The 22,396-nt window shown below is 36.6% G+C and overlaps 1 protein-coding gene across 1 annotated transcript in view; it reads right to left on the reverse strand.

Moving 5' to 3' along the window:
- Positions 1-22,396, reverse strand: part of SLIT2 (slit homolog 2 (Drosophila)) — a 272,375-nt gene that overhangs the window by 227,478 nt on the left and 22,501 nt on the right. The gene's annotated exons all lie outside the window — the stretch shown is intronic.

Here is a 22,396-nt window from a genome sequence, read left to right on the forward strand (position 1 = left end):
TTTACTCCATATCACAGAAGACCACAAATTCTCTCCTTCACCTACAGGAAAGTATAATTAAAATCCCAGAAGTATACTGTAAATATGTTCTAGCAATAGCCAACTACTTGACTAAAACACAACAATCCGTTCCATCATAACAACTCTCTCTCAGAATAAAGTAAAAACATTATTGCTACAACAAGGTGCCAAGGAGATTGCTTTCTTATCCTTCCAGGTATTCTGTTGACTAAATGCAAAGATGAGATCATAACCCCAAATAATTAATAAGAATTGAAAACAGAATTATTTCATACTAATACAGAAGATATCAGAATCACAACGCAAGAAAAATACCACAACTAAAGCTTTAAGTTGTGCCATGGTTGCTGTAAAAAAGATGTTACTTGAAGCCCATGAGACAGGTATGATACACCTGTTTCAGCATCTTAAGAAATTTAAAATCAAAGTTCAGACAATGAAACCAATCAGAAGAGAAGGAAAAAAAGTTGTAAAAGTGCTGAAGAAAGAAAGAGAAATTAATGCACTTATAAGAAAGCAGAAGAAATTAATGGGGGAACATTAAAATCACATCCAGTGTCTCATGTATAGCAAGACCTTTAGTAGGTCACAGACAGTATATGCCTTTTTTGCAACAGAACTATGACTCACGATTTATCCTGTGACCCCCAAACCACTCGCAAGTTGTATTTTGCCATGCTACCTGTCTATGCTTTCTGCATTTCATTTCTCCTTCTCAACACCAGTCTTCACTGTATTTTATGAGTTGATTTCAGATCATCGATCCAATACATCACAGATGTCACAAACTCCAGTTTTCAACCAAGGTTTTTGCAGCATCCACTCACCACCCATGGCCTCATCCCTGTATGTTACAAAGGTAGGCTAACTCCATCACCCAGGTAGTTAAAACATAAGTGGATCTAGGACTGCACTTGAGAGGCCTTCTCAGCCTAACAATGAATGGTTGATAAGTGTTCCCAAGAGAGAAAAGTTTCAACTACAAGGATAGCTGATAATGGTTTATCTAATCTTATTTCCTTATATCATTTATAAGAATGCCAAGGGAAACAGAACAAATAACAAATGGTACATAGGTCACATCCATTGCTTTACCTTTACCTGGAAGGCTAGTTTTCCTGTCCCATTCCCACACAACACACACTTAAAAGTAGGGCATAAACTACTGATGCCAATGACTGTACATCAGTTTACTGGAGCGCAACATGGCCTTACATTGTTAAGACATAAACATGTGAAACATTATGCTGCATCTCACTGGAGAGAAAAACTTAGCAGCAACATAGGTTCTCAGCAGCCTTACCCTCATCCTGACTGCACTGCTGAGCTTCAAGCAGAAATGCACACTTACATATAAACATTAGCAGACTAGACCTACCAAACTCACTTGAAGTATTTGAGTTCCACAATTTATTTTAAAAATATGTCACCATCATTTAGATAGATGGTGGCAAAGACAGCTTGATCAAAGTGATGTACTGTAGGGGATAGCCCACTTGTCTCCGCTTCCATCTCCTTAAATCCATTTAAGGAGTCAAAAAGAAGTTTTTATGACATGACCCTTCCAGCTTTGCCCTTTTCATCTGGATCTCCAAGAATAGATTGCTCCCAGATAGGGACAGATTTCAGAAATACATCTAGAAAATAGTTTAAATTAGTTAGCTAACTCAAAGCACAGACTGGCAGAAGTAAGATACCAGTAGTGGATCAGGAGACAGGGGTGAGGAAAGCTAAATTTAGAGCGAGGTCTGCAAAGAGATTTTTTGCTGCCAGGAAACTCCTAGACTTCCAGAAAGGTGGCAGGTATATTAGCCTCTGGAATAGGCAAGATGAAATGGGGAACCCTGAAGGCAGAAGGAAATGCAATGACTTTTTTGACCTTTTTTTTTTTCCCCCTTTAACCCAAGCTATTCCTTCAGTGGCAATTACAATAATCTGCTTTATTATCCACCTCTCTTTAGAATTCAGGACGTTTTTCCCCCAAAACCTGTGACCTACATATGAATCTTAAAATGCTCCACTGGAAAAAAAAAATGCAGTTTTAAAGTCATGTTTTATTAAAGGTATTTTTACAGCACAAAGAATAAACAGCAGATTAACGCAAGTCATCAGAAGATTAAATACTATTGTAATTACAGCTACCTTCCCACAAAACACTTAAAATATTGCACAACAAAAATACTTTCATTAGAAATCAGGCAGGTATTTACCTGAACATAAGAGACAACATAATTTTACATTAATGCATGCAATTAACAGGACTGGTGAAAAAATAGTAGGACAATTTTATTATTTTAGAACAGAACACCAGTTACTACCTATTAGACCTTTTCCACAGGCAAAAATACAGACCACAAAAATAGCACTGAAGCAGGAACAGTCCTGAGGAACACTTTGTCGGTTACAAATTCTAGAACTAAAATATTCTGTAATCTAAAAGAAATAAAGCAAATTATTTCATTCAGAAAACAGCTTGTGGTGACAACGTATCAGGCAACCTGATTCTATTAACTCAAATAAAATAGTTTCTGAAAGTATTTTTAAATTTTATCCAGTTTGTGAATTCTGAATTCATTTGCCAATTAGGTGCTCAACTTAACCAATGCAATCAGAATCAAATAGTGTCAAGAATTAGTAGTATTTTCAGCATCGTTCTGAAGTGCAAGAAATTACCCAGACTATTTCTGTCTTCTGCATTCACATACATTTTTTTTAAATGTTGCTAGTTCCTATGTTTATTGCAGGTTACAGATAACTGAGTACTTGGCCTAAAACCTTTCGAAAATTCAGTTATTTTCATATTAAGTTATATGTTTGGATGGTAGAGGCATTAATGCACATAAAGCTGGGAAAAGTTATACAAAAAATGCTTCTGGAGTTCTCTTATTTTGGAATTTACTTCATGAGGAATTTTTAGATTCTGGAAAAGGATCATTTACCTTTGTGGGTCAGGTTACTAGAGGAAACATAGTAATTTTGTCATTAAAATACTTGGGTTCTATTATGAAAGATTCAAATAAACAATGGTTGAATAAAAACTTTCCTACTATCTTCTGCCAAAGTAAAAAGTACTCAAGATGCTGAGACTCTTGCCAAAGCATAAAAAATACACCCATAACTTAACCTGCCACACGTAAGTTAGTCGTCTCAATTTAGTAATTTCTAGATGCAGTTTTATTGGTCTCTTCTATTTTATATCTCTTGTGAAGAGTCCCTTACACTATTATCAATTAATTTATTCAGTCACCCTCTTCTTTCTTGGTGTTTACAACTACTACAAGCTTGTACCTGAGGAAGAAGGAACAGTGGATCAAAACCACTCAAAGACAAGGCCCAACATGTCCAAAAGGCAATATAAATGAAAAAGCTAGTTTTCCACAACAATGACCTTCAGGAAGAGAAGCCAGTATTTCTCCTCATCCCTCTCTAGAAAGGTCTTCTCCAAAAACTCTTTAAGAGCTAGTAAACTATTTGCAGCAGAGAAGTAATTGAGGAAAGGAGAGTTTTCCTTCCTCTTCCCAGTTGCCAGAAGCATCCTTGCTTCTTCAGGAGTGGAAGGGGCCTGAATGCTAGTGTGCTCCTCCTTCACCTTCTGCTTGGGTCCCCCATCCTCCTGAAAGTTCCAGACATCTCCACTGTTGCTCAGCAATTTCCTAAGAGGCAGCAGAATGAGCCTGACTCAATTCTGTAGGTTTTGCTGCTACTTGACAAAGCACTTGGGAAAGGTAACAGACAGGTCCAATGGAAAGTAGTAGTATGCTACTACTATTTTCTTACTATGTAAAGAAAATTTTGATTTCATTCCCAAAATCCATTTTCCCTTTAACTCAGCCATAACAACATTTGCAGCTCTAAGTTCTGCACTGTGCTCAGAGTTCCCCAGTCTATGCTGGCTCATTTAACACTTACAACCACAAAAGCTATACTTACAGGACAAAGTCCACTATGCAGGTCACTATCTAACCATCCACAATCGAAATCTCTTAAGTTATATGGCAAGGTTACAGCAGGACACTGACATTTTATGAAGCAAAGTGAAAATACTCATTATATTTAACAGAGAGATGCTTAAGGGTAAAAACCTAAAGATACTGCTTTTAAAAAAAAAAAAAAGTAGCACCCTGAGAAGGCTCTGTTCCCTTGCCATTTTGGACTTCCCTGCACTAAAAAAAGGTGAAAAGAAGTTTTCACCCCGACTACAATACTTCTTATCTTAGTCTTAGCATAGTTTAACACAGTTGGCCATGGCCCATTCAGTTCAGATTCAGTGGGAAAAGTAAGTTGACAAACTGGACGAAATCTCCAAGCAACGTGGAAAACAGCTACTTGTTTGAAACGAGAGCCTAGTCTAAAAACAGATAGGGAGCCTGGTTCACAGCAAAAGATCCAGTTAGCAAGATAATATCACCAGCCCCCTTAACCTGAGATGTGAACGATATGGTAGATGTGCACCTATGTGATCCATATGTGACACCTCATGATTAAGTTGCAGCATTGTCCCAAAACTTACACAAGCTGCCTTCTGGCTCCCTAGAAGAAATATAGGTATTAAGTTAAAATTGCAAAGTCTTCAATATGTGACACTTGAGCAAAGAAATATAACTTGCAATAATCATCTTCAGCTGCAAAACACAGTATTTGCCACGATGATCCATAGATCCTGGGACTTACCAATCTTGTCTTCATGCTATAAAGCAAAGATCTTCAGGGTGAACCAATAAAGCTATGTGTCTTTCCAGAGGGCTTTTTTTTTGTGTGGTTCGTTTTTTGGGGGGTTGTTTTGGTTTTTTTTTCTCCTGTGTATGGCAGAGAGGGAGGCAGAGGGAAGGAGAGGGTGAGAGGAGGGTGAAACTGTGCCTGGCTCTGTTAGGGAACGTTAAGAGCTACATAGACTCGATAGTTTTTTAGGTGGGTCTTATTTTGGTGGCAGATTAGGACAATAGGTGCTACTCTACAGTTGTTATATTAAACAAGGCTTTTGTCATTTAATGACTTTTCTCATGACAAGAATAGGAGAACGAAGTTATCAGAAACAAATATGGGAAAATGCAATGTCTGAACTTCCTCTTGCCAGCACTGCTTCTATTAATACAGACAAATATATCACTGTTAGGTTATATCATACTAAGGCTTTATAGGAATGCAACATAACAGTGAAGCTTTCTAAAAAAAGGAAGAAAAAGACGACAGTGGTACATTTAGTTTCCTAATTAACAATAATGTCAAGATACGCTGGCACTAAGGGTTTAATAAAAATTGGATTGCAGCTACTTCCTGGGGCTTATGTGGTATCTGTAGCATTGCACCACAGCGTGGGATATCAGAACACAGTGGGACTGTTTACCCTATCAATCACTTGTCAATCTATCCAGCTTTCTACAAATACCCCTTGTATTTGGGAGCAGTTTCACAAACCTCAGTAATTAAAATTTTTAACACAATGATGGACACATTTAGCAAACCTACTAAATTAAAGCCACTAACATGCACAAGGAACAGAAAGTAATGTCATGGTTACCTTTCTGCAATTAGGAAAGTTACATGCAAAAATCTCCTATAGTTATTTAAAATACATGTTTATTGTTCAGGTATTATTTCCATTTGTTAAAAAAAAAAAGATGTATTAATAAGCACATGTGTGTGTGTGTCTTCAAAGTCAGCAGGTAATTTTTGTTTTTCTCCTCCACTGCATGCTTCCCATAGAAAAAATAAGAAAATACTTTCTTTTACACAAAGCATCTTGGAATCATTTATGGTAAAGAAAGCTAGACTAATCAGATTTTCCTTTAAGAATGCAGAAGAGAAAATTGTTCAGGAGAAAGTCATCTTCACCAGAAAAGACAGAAATCTAGACATCACAACGTTTATTACCTGAGATCACAGTGCAAGTTACCAACAAGTAAGGTCACGCCAAGGTTCAGGACTGTGATGAGAAATATTATGCTGAAGAAACTGAGAAGACAAAAAGCTTTCACTGTGTCCAAGAATTTGATGAAGTTGATAACTGAAGACTGGAAGAAGCGTGACTAAACATGATATCCTCTGAGGTCTGACAAGTTATACAAGAAGAACAAGTGTCATCAGAAATTATTGCTGATATCTTACCCATTAAATGATCCTCTATTTCTTTGCACACAATTTTTTCTTTCCTTGATCCATCACGTTTAAAAAGTGTATTTGACTAGCATAAAGCTCCTCCTGACTGCCCAGGAAACGTAATCTGGAACACTGCCAAATTACGAGTTTGATTGCAATACACAGTCAGAGTTTGTATTGGTGAGGAAATACAAATTTCTGTACTGCAATGTTCCCTGTCCTGTGACTCTGGGTTCAGGTTTGGCAAGCTTGCATTTCCTGAAGAAACAAAAGCTCCTGCAACTCTAGCAGCTGGCCAAACAAAATATCTGTCCATGAAAACAGGAGAAACTGTAGTGTCTTTCTCCTAATACAATTCTGATGATGACTTTGTAAGTAAGGCCTGTCATAATTCAGATATGCAAGGTGAATTCTTCATCTCTGGAATGTTTTACAAGTTTTTTATATCTAAACAACATTTCGGGGAATTATAATCCGCATTTTCAAGTGACCGCCTACCACAAAGCGAGTTATATAATTTCTCAAATTTCTTGATTGTGGTTCACTATGCAGACTGCACTGTTTGTTGATATTACCTGCCGCTTCCTTCTTACAGTCATCTTACACACTTCACACTAAAAAAACGCGTGAGAACAGCAAACTACAACTTAGGTAATGAGAACAATCTGAGGACAAAGGACAATTATAGAGTTTAGCTCCCTCAGCCAGGATCCCATATATGTACATTATAACGGTACTGGCTAGTACTGTGATAGGAAAAAAGGAAACTGGAAGGACCAGAGGGATTCTGAATTTCAAAAGATAAGCATATTACCACCAGACTGTCATTCACTTCAGAGACAACGTCCAAATACCAGGACACTGCATTGATCGATTCATGAGCCCAATTAATTGTAGGCCATAAAGAAATCTTCAGGGCTAGAGCTGGCACTGATGGAAGTAGAAAAGTGGGGAAGATTGATTTCCTCTTCATTATGAAAAATGCACAACATCTTTCATCTACAGACACATCACTATTTTTCAAGATTCACATGCAATTTACAGTATTGTTTCCTACATTTTTCATATGCTTCCCTTGACACCAGATTTCATTAAGATGCTGGCAGTGCCATCTGCAGCTCCAAAAGCATCTCCTCTGTCAACAGCTTGATCTCAGATGAATCATTCAGCTTGGGCTAGCAGGCAAGGAGAAAAGCCTCTTAAGCCCGTGTAAATAAGTCAACTCAGTGAGCTGCATTAAACACCTTGCAAGAAACAGTCAGCCAAATGGAGACAGCAGAAAAATTGCCTTCACCACTGTTTGAAATTCTAACCTTGAAATTCTGAATTTTAAATTCTGGAATTCTAAATTCTGCCACGGCCCAGATTCCATTGCAAAATCCTGCATCATCATTCAAAACAAACAACAGACGCCTCACTCCACCCAAGCAATACAGCTCTCCCTAATCTTTGGCAGAGGAACCTGGAGAACCTAGTGGAAAATAATCTGCCAGCCGCCAGGGCTGATACTCACCACAGGTATCAGTACCATATGGTAGACATCCACTACAGGACATGAACCTATTTAGCAGAGAAGCTAAGCAGTACATTTAGAAAACGCTAATATATCAAGTTTATATGGGAATTGTTTATATCCAAAAGCAGCAGGCGGGATTGCATCAAAAACAGGAACAGCAAAAAAGTTAAGATCTTTGTGTTCTGGCAAATATTTTCCTTGTTCTACAAATCTGCTTTCTGAGTTAAGAGTTTTCAGGCCAGTCTGTATCCTTTTGAGGATACAAAAAAATTACTTCGGAATTATATACAGATATTAACTTTAAAAAAAAAAAAAAGGATGGAATTATAGGTTAAGTTTGTGCAGTGCTAGGAAGCTCATGGAAGGCTGGAAAGTAACCAGCTCAGCACCCACAAGGGGGAGCCTGCCCTTGAGAATAAATCTGAACTCTTGCACTTCATTAGACAGTTTGTGGTTATCAGACAGCCCACCAGTCTACAGTTCAGGACAGAAAATTTTCAGCAAGCTTTAGGCTTTAATCAGGGCTGATGTTTGCATAAGAGGAGAGTCACAGGAAAGGAAAAGCAGGAAGGAAGTTGGAAGAAATTAAGAAATTGGGATGTGACCTTTACAAAGGGAATACATATAATCTGTCTACATACACTGATTTTTAAAAGAAAGAACCAGCCCAGGGAAACAGGAATGGAACACACATACTCAGAAGACATACTTCCTATTTATCTTGGTTCCTATAGTATGCTTATTTTCACTTCTAATCTGCTTGGAAATGACTAAATATTTGTTAGTATTTCCACTTTGGAACTATTTATCTTCATAGCCATGGTAATACATTCATATAAAGGCATCAGAGCTGCCAAATTCTTTCGTTACAATTTGGATCATGGTGTAGAGGCTGGGGTGTTGGCACTTGCATCTCACTGGACCCGTAACAGCAGACACTCATCATCATCAAGTCATTATCACATTTTCCCTTCATGGCTGTGTTTATTTTAAGGAATTCCCATGTGTTCAAACACTACCTAGGCTTATTTCAGAGTACCAATTCTATATAAAACTTCAGCACAAATAGATATTTCCTTATTTTCCCTTTACAGTTCATACCTTCTGAAGCAGTTTCTACAGGCTCACATCTCCAACCCAACACCCAAGAGCAAAACAAAAAGCATAAAACAGACCAAAAAACATATTTATCACACATGCTTTAAACCCCCCCCCCAAAAGCTTACCATATTCCTTTGCAAAACTGCGGTTAATTCATACCACATTTCCTTTTTTTTTAAAAAAAAGTCTCATATTCAGAAAGTTTTAGGTACTGTAATCCTCTCTAAACATTACACAATCTCAAAAACACTGCTGATAAAACTACACCCAGCAGAATATTGTAATTAAGGATAAAGCAAAACAAAGCATCAATTAAAATGTTATTTCTGGTTATACAATATTTTCCTCTGGTAAGGAGCTGAAACCAAATTCAGAACATCCTTTCAATCTTCTTCTGGACCACCCAACTTAAACTGAAACATTTTCCTAGTTGGTTTTTTTTTTTTTTTGATGATGATGACTTATCATAGCTTCCTGTGTACACTGTTTCTTCTCCTATCTATATTCACAGAAAATAGATCCAGGGTTTTCCATATCTTGATTTAGAAGGAAAGAATCATAGAATCATAGAATCATAGAATCATTAAGGTTGGAAGAGACCTCCAAGATCATCGAGTCCAACCGTCAACCCAACACCACCATGCCCACTAAACCGTGTCCCTAAGCGCCTCATCTACCCGTCTTTTAAATAAGAGATTCCTAGCAGATCCAGGCAAATTCATTAACCATGGTGTACCAAAATGATGATGAGCAGACACTTGAGCACTACGGATACATTGATTATCTTCTGTCTGTATCTTCCTTCAGGCATACCAAAACTACTCTCCCTTTTTGTTTAAATACTTGCCAAATTCACATGGGACCTGCACTATTACTGTGCAGAATGAGATGTTACACCATTAAAAAGAGTTTTCTGCAACATTCACATTTAGCAAACTAATTGGAAAGTCATCCCGAGTCCAGAAGCCAAAATAAAACACAATGGACAAATACAGTCATACAACCATAATTAAAAAAGGCAAGTAAAGTGAACAAAAAGACAGATTAAGAACAGCAGACTTTCTTACAAAACAATCCCACCCACAGCTAGATCATGCAAAAAGAGGCACTGAATACTGTTACAGGAATCTACTTTAAGTTCCATTTTCAAAGTACGTAGTCAAATAGCTTTACATTTCTCAGGAACCATAAACTGGAACTATAGCATCACATTCTTATTCTCTATATGAAGATATTAAGTTCCAAATGCATACCTCTAACTCATCAATAATGCAACATTTAATGGATACAGATAATATTTTTCTTAACTACTTTCTTTTGGACAAACTCAAAGAAATCTTTTCAAGACGGGCATCTCCAGCTTTATTGCATCTTCCCTTTGACTACTTCTCAAAAACTGGGGTTTCTTTTTGGTTTTTGGGGGGTAGGTTTTTTGTTCTTTTTTTCTGCCTAGTATGTTAACATCTTAAACATCAATAACGAAGGCCCAAAGAATTACCAGTGCTAATGCATTTGCATACCCACACATCACACACTAAGGCCTTGCTGCATGCATGAAAGGCAGAGTTATGAACACCCAAATTCCTATTCCAGGGAATACACAAAACTGAGTCGTTACATTAACAGTGCTTTACTTCAGGAAACAAACTTTGAAGTCTTTTACAGCAACAGTAACATAACAGTATGATTATTTTTTTCCAATACAAAATGCTTTCTACTTTTGTTTATTCAAACTTGCAACAATTCTGTGTACCTTAATCTAAATTTCTCTAGAGTAAACATATGAAATAATACACTGATAACACTTCAACACTCTTCTGCCAGCGCTAAAAGGCTCTCGAGGCTGAATCCTACATTACAAACTCTCATGGTGATCTGCAGCTCTTCTAAGACAAATAGTCTTCCCTGGACGAAAAGACAAATCGGCAATCAGCAGATTCCAAATACAGTATTTGCCACTTTCAGGTAAATGTTAGCTTTTTCATGTTTCAGAATTTTCTCTCTATTACCAACTCACTGTCTAAGGTCTATCTAAGTATGAGAACTACTGCTTGTCAGCAATGCTTGCTCCATCTGACTCCATTTCACCACCCTAGTCAAATACATTACATGGAACACAATAGTGCAAGCTGTCATACTGCAAAACAGAATTAGACCATTCTCCCCACTTGGCACCTTTGTGGATAAAATCACTATGAAGACAGCTTGTAACAGAGTGGTTAGGAGACCAGCAGTGAATAAAATTAATAGTAGAAAAAGCTTTGATTTTCTGCTACTACAGTGAAAATCCAACATCCACTGTTGCTCCTAGATGTTAAAACTTGTGAATTTATAATTCCACCAGACTGTCAAGTTCCATTTCTTTAATAAGAATTCATATATCTGGAAGCATTACTAGAGTACTGAATTTATTTAACTAGAGTACTGAATATATGCCAAATGATCATTCTTAGGTCACCCATCTCAAAGGCTTGCAACTTGCTGCAGAAATCTTTTCTTGACCAACCAACCTCCTAATTCAATTCCTTTCTCAAGTTACCTTTCTCCCAGTTTTGCTCTTTGTTCCCCCCATATATGCGCAGACACAATACTGCCATTCTTCCGCTATTCCACTCTTACATGACTAAGCTAACAGCACATACTCATTTTAAAGCCTTCCCCATAACTCAAATCCAGTTCAGTTTTATTTCATTTGGCTGAGGGGGGGAACCAAACAACACAATAGGTTTTGCAACCTGATTACAAGAACAGACAAAAACTCAGTTTAGCCAAAATCCTAGTGAAATGTTTTTAATGTCTGAACAAAATAGAAAAAATGCATTTGAAGTGAACATCCCACAACATTAGCTAGGAAAGCAACCCACCTTGCCATTGGTTTTGCAAAACTACATAGCGTAGTTAAAAATATTTTCTTTTCCATTTCCTGCAGTGTCTTTGATGCAATTTCGTGCACATGTACGATCTTATTGTTCCATGCTGCACTGTACATTTATGGCTATTATTATCATTAAGTCTCTTACAATAGTTTTCTCCCCAGTGATCACAATCTTGATTTTCGCCGTAAGTATTTTGCATTTCCCACATTCTCCAGTCCATCTCCACAGGACAAACAATTCTGACATACTTTATTTATTATTTAAATCTCTTAGTACTATTTCCTCTAACAAAATTTTATGGTGCGCTGTTTACACAGTTTAGATTAGTAATCAATAAGCTACAAAACAACAGACTCAATAAATACTTCACCCCAGTGCTTTATCTAAAACTTTAACAGTATGTGGCACAACTGGCCATAACCCAGAAGCTTTGAACCTAATTTTGTATGTGAGATTGCAAAGTAAAGGTGACAGTACACTGCATGTTGTAAAATTCTTTTATCTTAAAGCATGCTAGCTGAACAAGTTTAATTAACAATAACCTTTATTTTAGATCCTAAAACAGTTGTACAATTTTCTGATTATTTCCTAGCCCAAGAAGTCTTATAACATGGTGAAAGATTCTCTTCTTTTGCACAGATAAAGCCACTGTTATCAGCCAGAACGGTGAAGATGACCTACTTCAGCAGTTAGACCCTCAAACATGAACATGTCTGGCTACCCTCATTGGTGAGCCAAAGGAAGAGCAACACTATAGTTATGATTGTTTTTCCTAGATGAAATCTAAATTTGACATCTGCCAAACCTACATACCAAACTAAAATTCAGCTGTGAGACAACATCTCTGCACTCTGTGTCAGATGAGAAGTTTTGGCTTCTGCACCTCTGACATGAATGCTGTACTGGAGATCAAGAAGCAAAGCACTCCTACATAGATTTGGTAGGCTCTCCACTTCATAAGAGTCCTGTTTTTTCATTTTTAAAAATCACTCTGACCTAAATGAGATTTTTTTGAGTGGTATTTTTATTTTGTTCTTGTGTTGTAGGGACATAAATGATGAGGGGAGTACCGTTGCTCTGACAAGTTATAGCATAGGAGAGTTACACAAAAGTATTTGCTCTATTGAATTTGCAGACATATGACTAAAATCAGGGAGGGAAGGCAGTCTCTTGTCTTTTACAAAGAATGCACAATTCATAAAAAAACAGACTATGACAGAACCAATTAATCATGGACTAGATTTAACACTAATGTATAAGTAGTAAGGATCAGACAGGAATTTTCTCCAATCTCAGAAATGATCACTGCTTTCCTGCAACATACATATGTGTTTGACTGTGATTTTCTTAGTTCACATAAATAACCTTCTTTAGTTCTGCTAAGCTTTTCAGATGTTTTTTGTCCCACTTTAAGACACATTTACACTCTTTTCTCTCCATTTAGCCTTTCATATCTTTATACTCTGAGAAGCTGCTACTACAAATACCCGTTCATTACATTAGCTGTTATCCTATCTTTGCAACCCTTCCCTGTGGGCCTTATCAAACTTGAGATGCAACCTTTTCAGTTTCGAGGTCAATCAACTCTCTAAATCCCTTCCAGCTAGCCACCACTCCTACAAAAATCCACAGAAGGGGAAAAAAAACGAGTTGATGTTTCTTCTATCTCCCCTGTATTAAAGTACTAAAAGCACTGAACAGCTGCCATCAAAGCGCTCCTCATACATGCTACCTTATAAAGTACGAGCGGCCCTTCCTTACAACTGTATGGATTACACATTCACAGTAAAAATGAAAATGTCATTGAACTGTCTGGACAGAAGGGGAAATGAAAAGAATGAGGCAAGATTTTGTCCCTTGTACGTATTACCCTGCAAATCCTCAAGGAGTACTTAACCAAAAGATTTACCCCCCCATTTCAGCCCCTTTTTTCTTTCCCCTAAAGATTAAGGGCCATGGAAAGAAGCCTTCAGAGCGTGGTCCTTTAAACACCCTTGAGCCAGGGAGGGACTGCACCTGGGCTTGGCTGTAAAGATGAAAAGAGTTCAGCAAGTCCCAGCTTTATTCCCCACGAGGTGGGTCTGAACAGCCATTAGCAGAGCGGGCCCCTCAAGTGTCTGAGCAAGAGAATAAACTCCGCTCAGCATTCATAAGCAGCCTTTCCCAAATAAAACCGCCAGCCCTGGCCCCAGTATCCTTACAACAGCTACAAGGATAAGGACAACAGTCTGGGTTGTTCATTGCTGCAGCCCTTGCTTCAGCTCTCCTCCGAGACCAAATACTGCACTTTGTATATCGACACTTTTCCTTACTGCAATGAGACTTCCTTTAATTGGTACTTAGTTAATCGATGTGACCTGCCCACCAGGACTCAGTCCCACACAGTTCAACATAGTTTCAGCTGAAGTCTATCAGTCTGCATGTGGAAAGTTTAGCCTATGTCTTCCTGAACGCACTACTCATCTTAACCACTCACCAGTTCAGCAAACCTAAAATCTCAACCAGGACTGCGAAGTGGAGAGTAATCTAAGCGTGGTACAGGGTAAGCCTCTCTTATCTATCCTAAGCGTATCCTAAGTACTCCTTCATCTGACATGTCAATTCAAGAAATGGATATTGCAGAAATTTTTTTCAATTAAAAACACTGAAAAATGTACTCAAATGGTGATACACTGCTTTAATTGTAAGTGGTCAAATATTTCAGACAAAAGCAAATGCAAGTACCTCTGACAAGTCTCTATCTGAATATTAAATTTCAACTTAATAAATATATTCAGAGAAGTTTGAAAAACATTGAGATCCCACTGGCAGATAGAACTCACACTGCAGCTGTAATATTTCATCAAGTGTTGGATGGTTTATGTCATTTGTGTGGAGAAAAGGAACATTTACTGTATCAGCAGATTCCTAAGTTTTCCAGCTCAGTTATTGACATGTGTAAAGGATATGATCATCAGTAAAAACAAAAAGTATACCAAAAAATTTGTGGGTCATCAATAATTGAGTTAAGCTATGCTGAATTTTTTACTATTAATCTATTAACGTGCCTTAAAGTTGGGGGTTTTATCCCCTAAGCAGACATTGATTAAAAACACACCCCTAAAAAAACCAACAATCTCTAAACCTAGCTGTAATTTCAGTTTTTACAACAGCGTGTTTATAAAAACACATCAGTTGAAGAGCAGCTGCTCTTTAACAAAGAGCATTTCATCTGGCTTTAGCTCTCAGATGCAAAAAACTATTCAAACATGCTTTGTAGGGCAACAGTATTGCAAAAAGCATTTGTAGATCAACATTACAACAAAAAGCATTATTAAGGACCAAGAGCAAATTAAAGCTTTTAGATAGCCTTGACTTTCTTTGATACAATGGAACATATGAAAGTAGATCTGTGCTGGCTAAAGTGGATATGCATTTTTGCAGTAATGTTGTTTCTCTTGCCAATTTCCTACTCCTTTTGAAGAATCCAGACAGTGGCTACTAAAACCAGTGCACGATATGTTGTCTGTTTCAAATGTTTTTCTTATAAAAGCTCATATATTCTTATCAAGAACATACAGACAAATCTAGCAAAACAACATTTTTTTTTTTACTACTGTAAAATGTATGTTGATACGTTCTAGATATATTAGTAATTTTCTAGGAAAAAAACTACACTTTTTACAAGCATGTACACTTTGGGAATATTTTTAAAAGGAAAAATACATGTGTTGTTTGAATGCTGTGTGAGTAACTTTAGAGAAGCTTTAAAACAAATTCAATGCATTTAAAATGCTATATAAATCAACATTCAGGATGAAGGGTCAACAGGGGTTAAACTGTCTGTCCTTCTTGACTACATTCATAAATGTCTTTTCTAGCTGTACTTATAGAAGCAACTGCAGCGTAACTTGGATATTAAAAACCTCCAAGGAAACCAACAATAAAAGCTGCTAAGAATTTCACGAGGTTTTTTTTTTTTTTCCTTAGGTGTTAATTAAATGATCATTTAACACTAAAATGTAAACACAACATTTTCATCTACTGACAGCATAGCCTATTATAAATCCAAGGTAATAAACGTCCTGGTGTTAATACTCTGAACCAAGTTCCCACAACACACTAAGATGCCTTGTCGTGTCTAAGGTTAAGCATCTAGACACAAAACAAAGATTGTGCCTACTCGACTTCCAGTTCAATTTTCCCATCGCCCAGTGACCTAGGTAACACTTTGAGCAATAAAGAATAAATTTAATTTCTCCAGCATTTTGTGAGGATTAGAAACAATTGTTGGCCTGCAACGACTTTTTATCCTTGGATTCTTTCTCTTCCAGAGCATTCCCCCAGTTCTAAAAGAAAATTCTGATGGTTTAAGACACAGAACAAACAGAACTTTAAATTAGGCTTTTTTCAATCAATTGGAACTGTTGGAGGGGAAGCAATCAACCTTTCTTTGGACTTTTCTCAGCTATTCAGTTACTTTAGGCTTTAATCTTCCACTCGCAGAAGAAACCTACCATCATAGGGACAAGCCTCTATACTTTCACATTTTCCCTTGGCCTGATTTATTCCTCTTTTCTATTCTTTTTTTAATCAAGATGACATGGCTGCACTTAAATGTCCACTCTGTGCAAGCTGAGACTTACAGATGTCCTCTTTATAACATTTCACACCATGTTTCTGCACCACATAATAATGGCATTTCCTCCGACATGCCTTTTTACTTTTCATTACTTCCTTCACTGAGATTCAGTTTCCTACTTAACTCCTGCCTAAAAGGTTTCCTATATCACAATTTACCAAAGCTTTCAAGGTTAACCCTCCAGGAACAACCCAGGGACTGATTCAGACTGGACATGAATAAGGTTACAGGTGACCCAAAACCAGTTACTTTCATTTTCATATTAAAAAGCAATTATCTCAGTCCTCTGCTTTGACCACTATCATGTCAACAAAAATACAGAGGATAATTATTTATGCTTGGGGCCAAACAGGTCAAGGTAACAAAGCCATAACTGCAAAAGTAGATCTCATTTACTCTGAACACCACCACGTTATTTTAAAAGTGCTATGGCTTAAGTAACTTAAGCAATTAATAATATGATTCATGTTTTCGCATTAGACATATTTTAATATCAACACCTAATAGCATAAAAGATTTTGAATGCCACAGATATTTATGTTGGTCCAGAACAATCGCCTTAAGCCATATTTTTGTTTGCTTGGTGTTTAACATAATTTTCAAATTAAGGTTAAAAGTGACTATAAACAGTTTTAGAGTGTTTGTTCTAATAAAAAATCAATAGTTATAAGTATCCCTACAGATGCCTTTTGCTGAAATTAGTCAACTATATCACTTGGTAATGCAGATTACATAAAGATTTAGTGATCTGCCCAGTAGCAGAATTAGTTTACAGCCCCAGAAGTCCATCCAATTTGCCATTTTATCCCACAGCAAAGGAAATACTGCTTGTACAAAAAGACAGGAAATTATGTTTTTATAATTAAAGAAATAAAGGCAAATTTAACTGCAATTTAAAAACACCTCCCAATTACCTCAAAATTAAAAATACAAGCATCCATCTTAAGAGCCATTTCACAGGAAAAAAGTTTGTTTCCAACTTTAAAAATCCCATACTATTACTTCAAGTAACAATGTTTAATCCGATTTCTGTGTATTTGGTACACCATTTTTTTCCTGCACAGCATCATGGCAGGTGCTGTGAAAATACAGAAGAAAGCATAGCTCAGGAAAAGCCTACAGATTAAGAGATTCTAAAACAAAGAGCAGGAAGAGTAACGTAGTGAAGTTTGAAGTCCAGTAATCGCATACACTGATAATACATTTTACTTTTTTTTTTCTGACTACATTTCAAAAGTTCATTCTGGTTCCACCAACACTTTCATTCAGTTAAATCTAAGGCTGAATGTTTGCTGTTGCTAGGATATAACCACTGCAAGTTGTACATCAAATGCATATGTATAATTCTTGTTTCTGTGCTCAAAAAAGAAATCACCTTCTGAATTGTACAACTTTTTTGCAGCACTTCCAAAAATCTCTAAAAAGTCATCTTGCCATCTCTAACACTACGTAAGTAGGGCTTATGTCTGAAGCAAAGCTGCAGCAGTATTTTTTGTTTTGCTCACAACACTGTAAAGGATGACCAAGTTTTCAATTTTGAAACATTACAGCAGAGAATGAGAATGGAAGGTAGAAGCAAGTGATGGTAGGAGAAAAGATGTACATGGAAGCCAAGTTGCATAAAGTATTCAAGCTCCTAATTCACTTTTCTCTCTAAATTAAAAAATGAGCAGGTGACAGAGAAGCAACAATCAGTTTTTATAATGTCTTACAAAATTTTATCTCCTAGATCTTCCATACAAGAAATGAATACCAGAGATAAGGTATTACAAACCTAGCACAGAGGCAACAAGTTTTTAGTTACTTTAGTTTCTTCTTACAGGTAATGAACATCAACAAACATTTTTAATAACTATTTTTAGATAGTCCTAGCTTTATCTGTGGATTGTAATTATAGCAAAAATAAAATTCACAGAACTGACAGCGGACTTGCAGCATACAGGACCAAATTCACTCTGAAAACACCCTGGACTGAGGCAATAAGACCTTGTATTAGTAATAACGCACCGACATAGCAAAGCTATGATAATGGTGTTTCCACACTGCAAGAAAGAGTAGTAATTACTCTTATGTATCAAATTAGGGATTTCTTTTTAGTTACTGGCTTACAATACCACAAAGCCAAAACATATACTATATGCGGTAGCTCTTCGTTAATAATAATAGTTTTGAAAGATACTTATCTTCTAAGAACTCTAGTCACTGTTCAAAAGTGATGCTAATAAAATAATGCTGGTACTAAAATACTAACTAATATTAGAATTGGTATGTTCTTACCAACTTTTCTGTTCATGAGCCTATTATTTGTTTAGATAAAACAATTTAAACATTGTATTTGAACTAAACCACTGTGGTAGAAAAACACAAGAAGTCATAACACTGGCAGGATGGACACAATGTGTGGAAGACACATTTGTTTCTATATACCTCTAAAAAGGGTAAGACTCAAATCTATCATACAAAAAAAATAATCAAGTTTCCTTGTGCAGGCTGCTAGAATGCCCCACAACAAATCATAAAAACTGAAACAAATTACTTTCTCGGGAAGGATCCAGCAACAAGGTGGCTTCACAATTCATGTTCCAATAAATCTTTAATTGCTGAACATCCAGCACACTCCTGCAACAAGGTGGAGCACACTAATGTTATTGCAGCACATACAACAGTGGAAACCTACCCATTACTCTTATCCAACAGCAGATCTACTTGCAAAAGGAGAGAGGTTCACCGACATCGCCTTTTGAAAAGGGCAAACTCATTCTTGCTCCTAATTGGATTTTTAACATCTATAGCCACCTCTTTGCAGTTGGAGTAAAATTTCAGAGGCTTTGGTATAATAAGCATTTTTCTAATGAGCGATTTCTCCAGAGTTGTTAAAACCGATTCAGACTGAAGATAAATATCTTCTCTACAAAATCATGACTATAGTCTCGCTTGCCATGATTACTGTTGAAAGGGATAGGACAAAACCATAAATTAAGCCTCAAATGCAACTACCTTAACAATAAGGAGACCAGCACTTAGAGATACTTTAGAAGTCGCTGTTTCAGCATCTTACATATACTTTTTTTTTTTTAATTCCTATCTGATGATTTTTTTTTTCTCTTGGCAAAGGTAAAAACAAAACAACACTCAGCAAAAGGGTATAAATGCAAATGATGCAAATCACAGGTTCTCCTGCAGCAGCTCAAAAGCCAGACCTTAGAGCCTCCTGGAGAACTTTCCTCCTCTGCATCAGCTGCCTGCAGCCTTCCCCACGCCAGGAGCGGGCAGCGGCACTCGGGGTAGCAGGCTGGATGAGTAATGATGTTGGTCCGACCGGACAACGGTAACCCTGGCAACTGTAACCTGCAATTCCTGCCTAACCATTGTGGGATTTATTGTGGCAGGGGCCGAAGAGGCCAAGAGTAAAATGAAGCAGAGAACTATGGTGTCTGACACATCTAGTACCACACACTTTAATCATGGCTGGCAGAAATTAATTCAGGAGGAATTTTTGCAAGGGCCCCCCATGCAGTGTATTTTGTTGTTGTTGTTGTTGCTGCTGCTGCTGTTCTGGCCCAAAATATTTTTTTGAAGGTTTTTTTTTGATGTTTAGTATTTTTTCCTTTAATTATTAGCTGTTCAGAATTTTTTTTAAAGTGACTAACAGACATCTCAAAACTGTTTATTAATCTGACTATATTAAGATTTTTTTTTCCTTTAGAGGAGAAACATCTTATTCACAATGTATATCTTCTCAAGTACATGTATTAGAAGAGAAACATATCTAATATTGGACCACATCCACTAGAAAGATTGTTTTTTCAAAGCCAATATTGCCTAACTTACACAGTAAATATTGTTCAGTTAGGAAACTTAACCTCATTCCAAGCACAAGAAATGTAAATCAAAAGGGACAAGCTTTGTGCAACCTTTAAATGCCACTGATTAATAAAGGTATCTTTTAAAACTGAATTTTCAAACAGCTTTGGGTCCAGCACTTGGTATCCTGCAGCAAACGGCAATCGATGAACTGTGATCTAACCAGCCAAAGTAAGCAGTCAAAATCTATCTGCCTCAGATAAGCACTCACTAGGCTCTAGGAGTTCTCTGTACTAAGGTACCATCACCAATGTACACTAGACAAGTTAGTGTGAGTGGGCATACAGGTCACTGAAAACAACACATCCCCTTCTCACAGGAAAAACACTTGCTGAACAAGGGCTTATATTACCCCAGGGGATTTACAACAGCACCTTTATTTTAAACCGTATTGGATCAAAACAGAGGTTCATGTACATTTTGCTTTGAAAGATACCTTGCAAGGTAAGATTAATATACTCTACAGCGCTACTCATACTATTTTTAACATTAACTACTTCCTATTGAAATATTTATGTCAAAACACCTTTGCAGATAACTCTTAATGGGAAAATCAGTTTCTCCATTTTTAACTAGTTCCAGGAGCTTTCTTGGAAGGCTGCTAGATCTGAAAGAAAGTAACCTGAAAAGTAATTCATTTAATTACCTTTGGAAATCAAGTGTCTTTAGACACAGAAAATAATGCACTGTCTCTTTTAAATTCTCAACCTATAGCTTTCCTTTACTTACACTTCCCATCTGTCAACAAGTGCTTGTAATTTTATTACACTGTCCTGTAGTTTATGCAGAGTTGGTATTATTTTACAGAGTTCTGTTAATGGACTGGATAAATGATAATGCTATTTAAACTAGTCTCCTGCTCCAGCAAACACAGCTGCAACTGTACTACTATTTCTAGGCAAACATCTTGACCTGAACACGCAGTGCTCTCAACCCGTCCAAAGAGAAATTGGAGCAGACAGCAAAGGGAAAGCATAGCCGTCCGCTGGCGGCAACCAACTGTGTCTAATCATAATTCATATACAGTGTACCCTCTTTCTTTTATATTGCATTTAGGCTACACAACAGGCATATGTGCTTCTTCACCTGGCATCTCATTTACAGCCAAGGGTCAAATGGTAATTATTATTCACAGAAGCTCAATAGTATGTTGAAAACTCTCAGTACACACACTGTTTGATTAGCTGTTAAATGCCAAAAATAAATACTAAAACCAAAGCATATTATACATTTTATTGATCATGTTTAGAGAACTTTAATTCTCCTTAGAAATATATATATTTGGATATAAATACATATAAATATATACAATGATACATGTAAAAAAACCAAATCATTTCATACTCTTCACAGTGATCAAGCTACATATAATTTGAAAACTGACCAAGAACATTTAATTAGCATCAATCCCTTTGTTGACCTAATTTTTTTAATTACAAATTTAGTGTTCAGCCACTCTAGATTTTCAGTATCGCTCGTATTTTGTTTTAAACATGAATACATTATAACCAGACATTCACTTTCATGGTCTGATCAACAATAACCCTTAGGCAGAGGAAATTTAATACTGTGAAGCCAGTGATCTCTTACTTTCCACCATATATGCTATGAGCAGTTGTGTGCTTTATGTCAAAGGATATTATAGATTTAAGACTAGCATTATCAAATATACAATTCTGAATTAAATAGATTCAAGTATGGTTTTCCCTGAAGTGTGCATCCATTTTTTGCCTGCAAATTATAGCTCATTTCTATTTTATATGAATTTAGGTAACAACCATTATACTATAGGTGGAATAATAAAATGGTCATAAATCCCTTTCATTTTCCTTCCTGATGGAAGTAATATCTTTATCATGGCTGATGGAAATTATAAAAGAGACTCAATTGTTAATATATAAAACCACCTATGAATATATTATAATATTATAGCAGAGTAAAATATTTTTGTTTGTCAGAACTAAAGCCTTCAGGAGCTTTCTGGCCTAGTAATTTAACAACTCATTGCACCTACAGGGAAGTTCTGGAAACAAAACATATATCCAAAGCAAAGGAAAGAAACAAAAATACACAGAACTAAATGTTTACACTAATAGAGTAATTTTCAGTTTACCATTTCGTATCACTATGAGAGGAGAAAAAAGAACTATTATTTCACAGTATTAAAACAGAAATCAACTCCTAAAAATAAAAGCTTCATTATACCATTTGTTCTCAAGAATATTTCCATACACTAAAGTGGAAACAAATCAGAGGAACCCCACCTTCCTCCACCTTCACTTTTCCCACCCCCCCCCCAAG

Source organism: Pygoscelis adeliae, unplaced genomic scaffold, assembly GCF_000699105.1.
Source record: "Pygoscelis adeliae isolate BGI_AS28 unplaced genomic scaffold, ASM69910v1 Scaffold24, whole genome shotgun sequence".
Classification (NCBI taxonomy): domain Eukaryota; kingdom Metazoa; phylum Chordata; class Aves; order Sphenisciformes; family Spheniscidae; genus Pygoscelis; species Pygoscelis adeliae.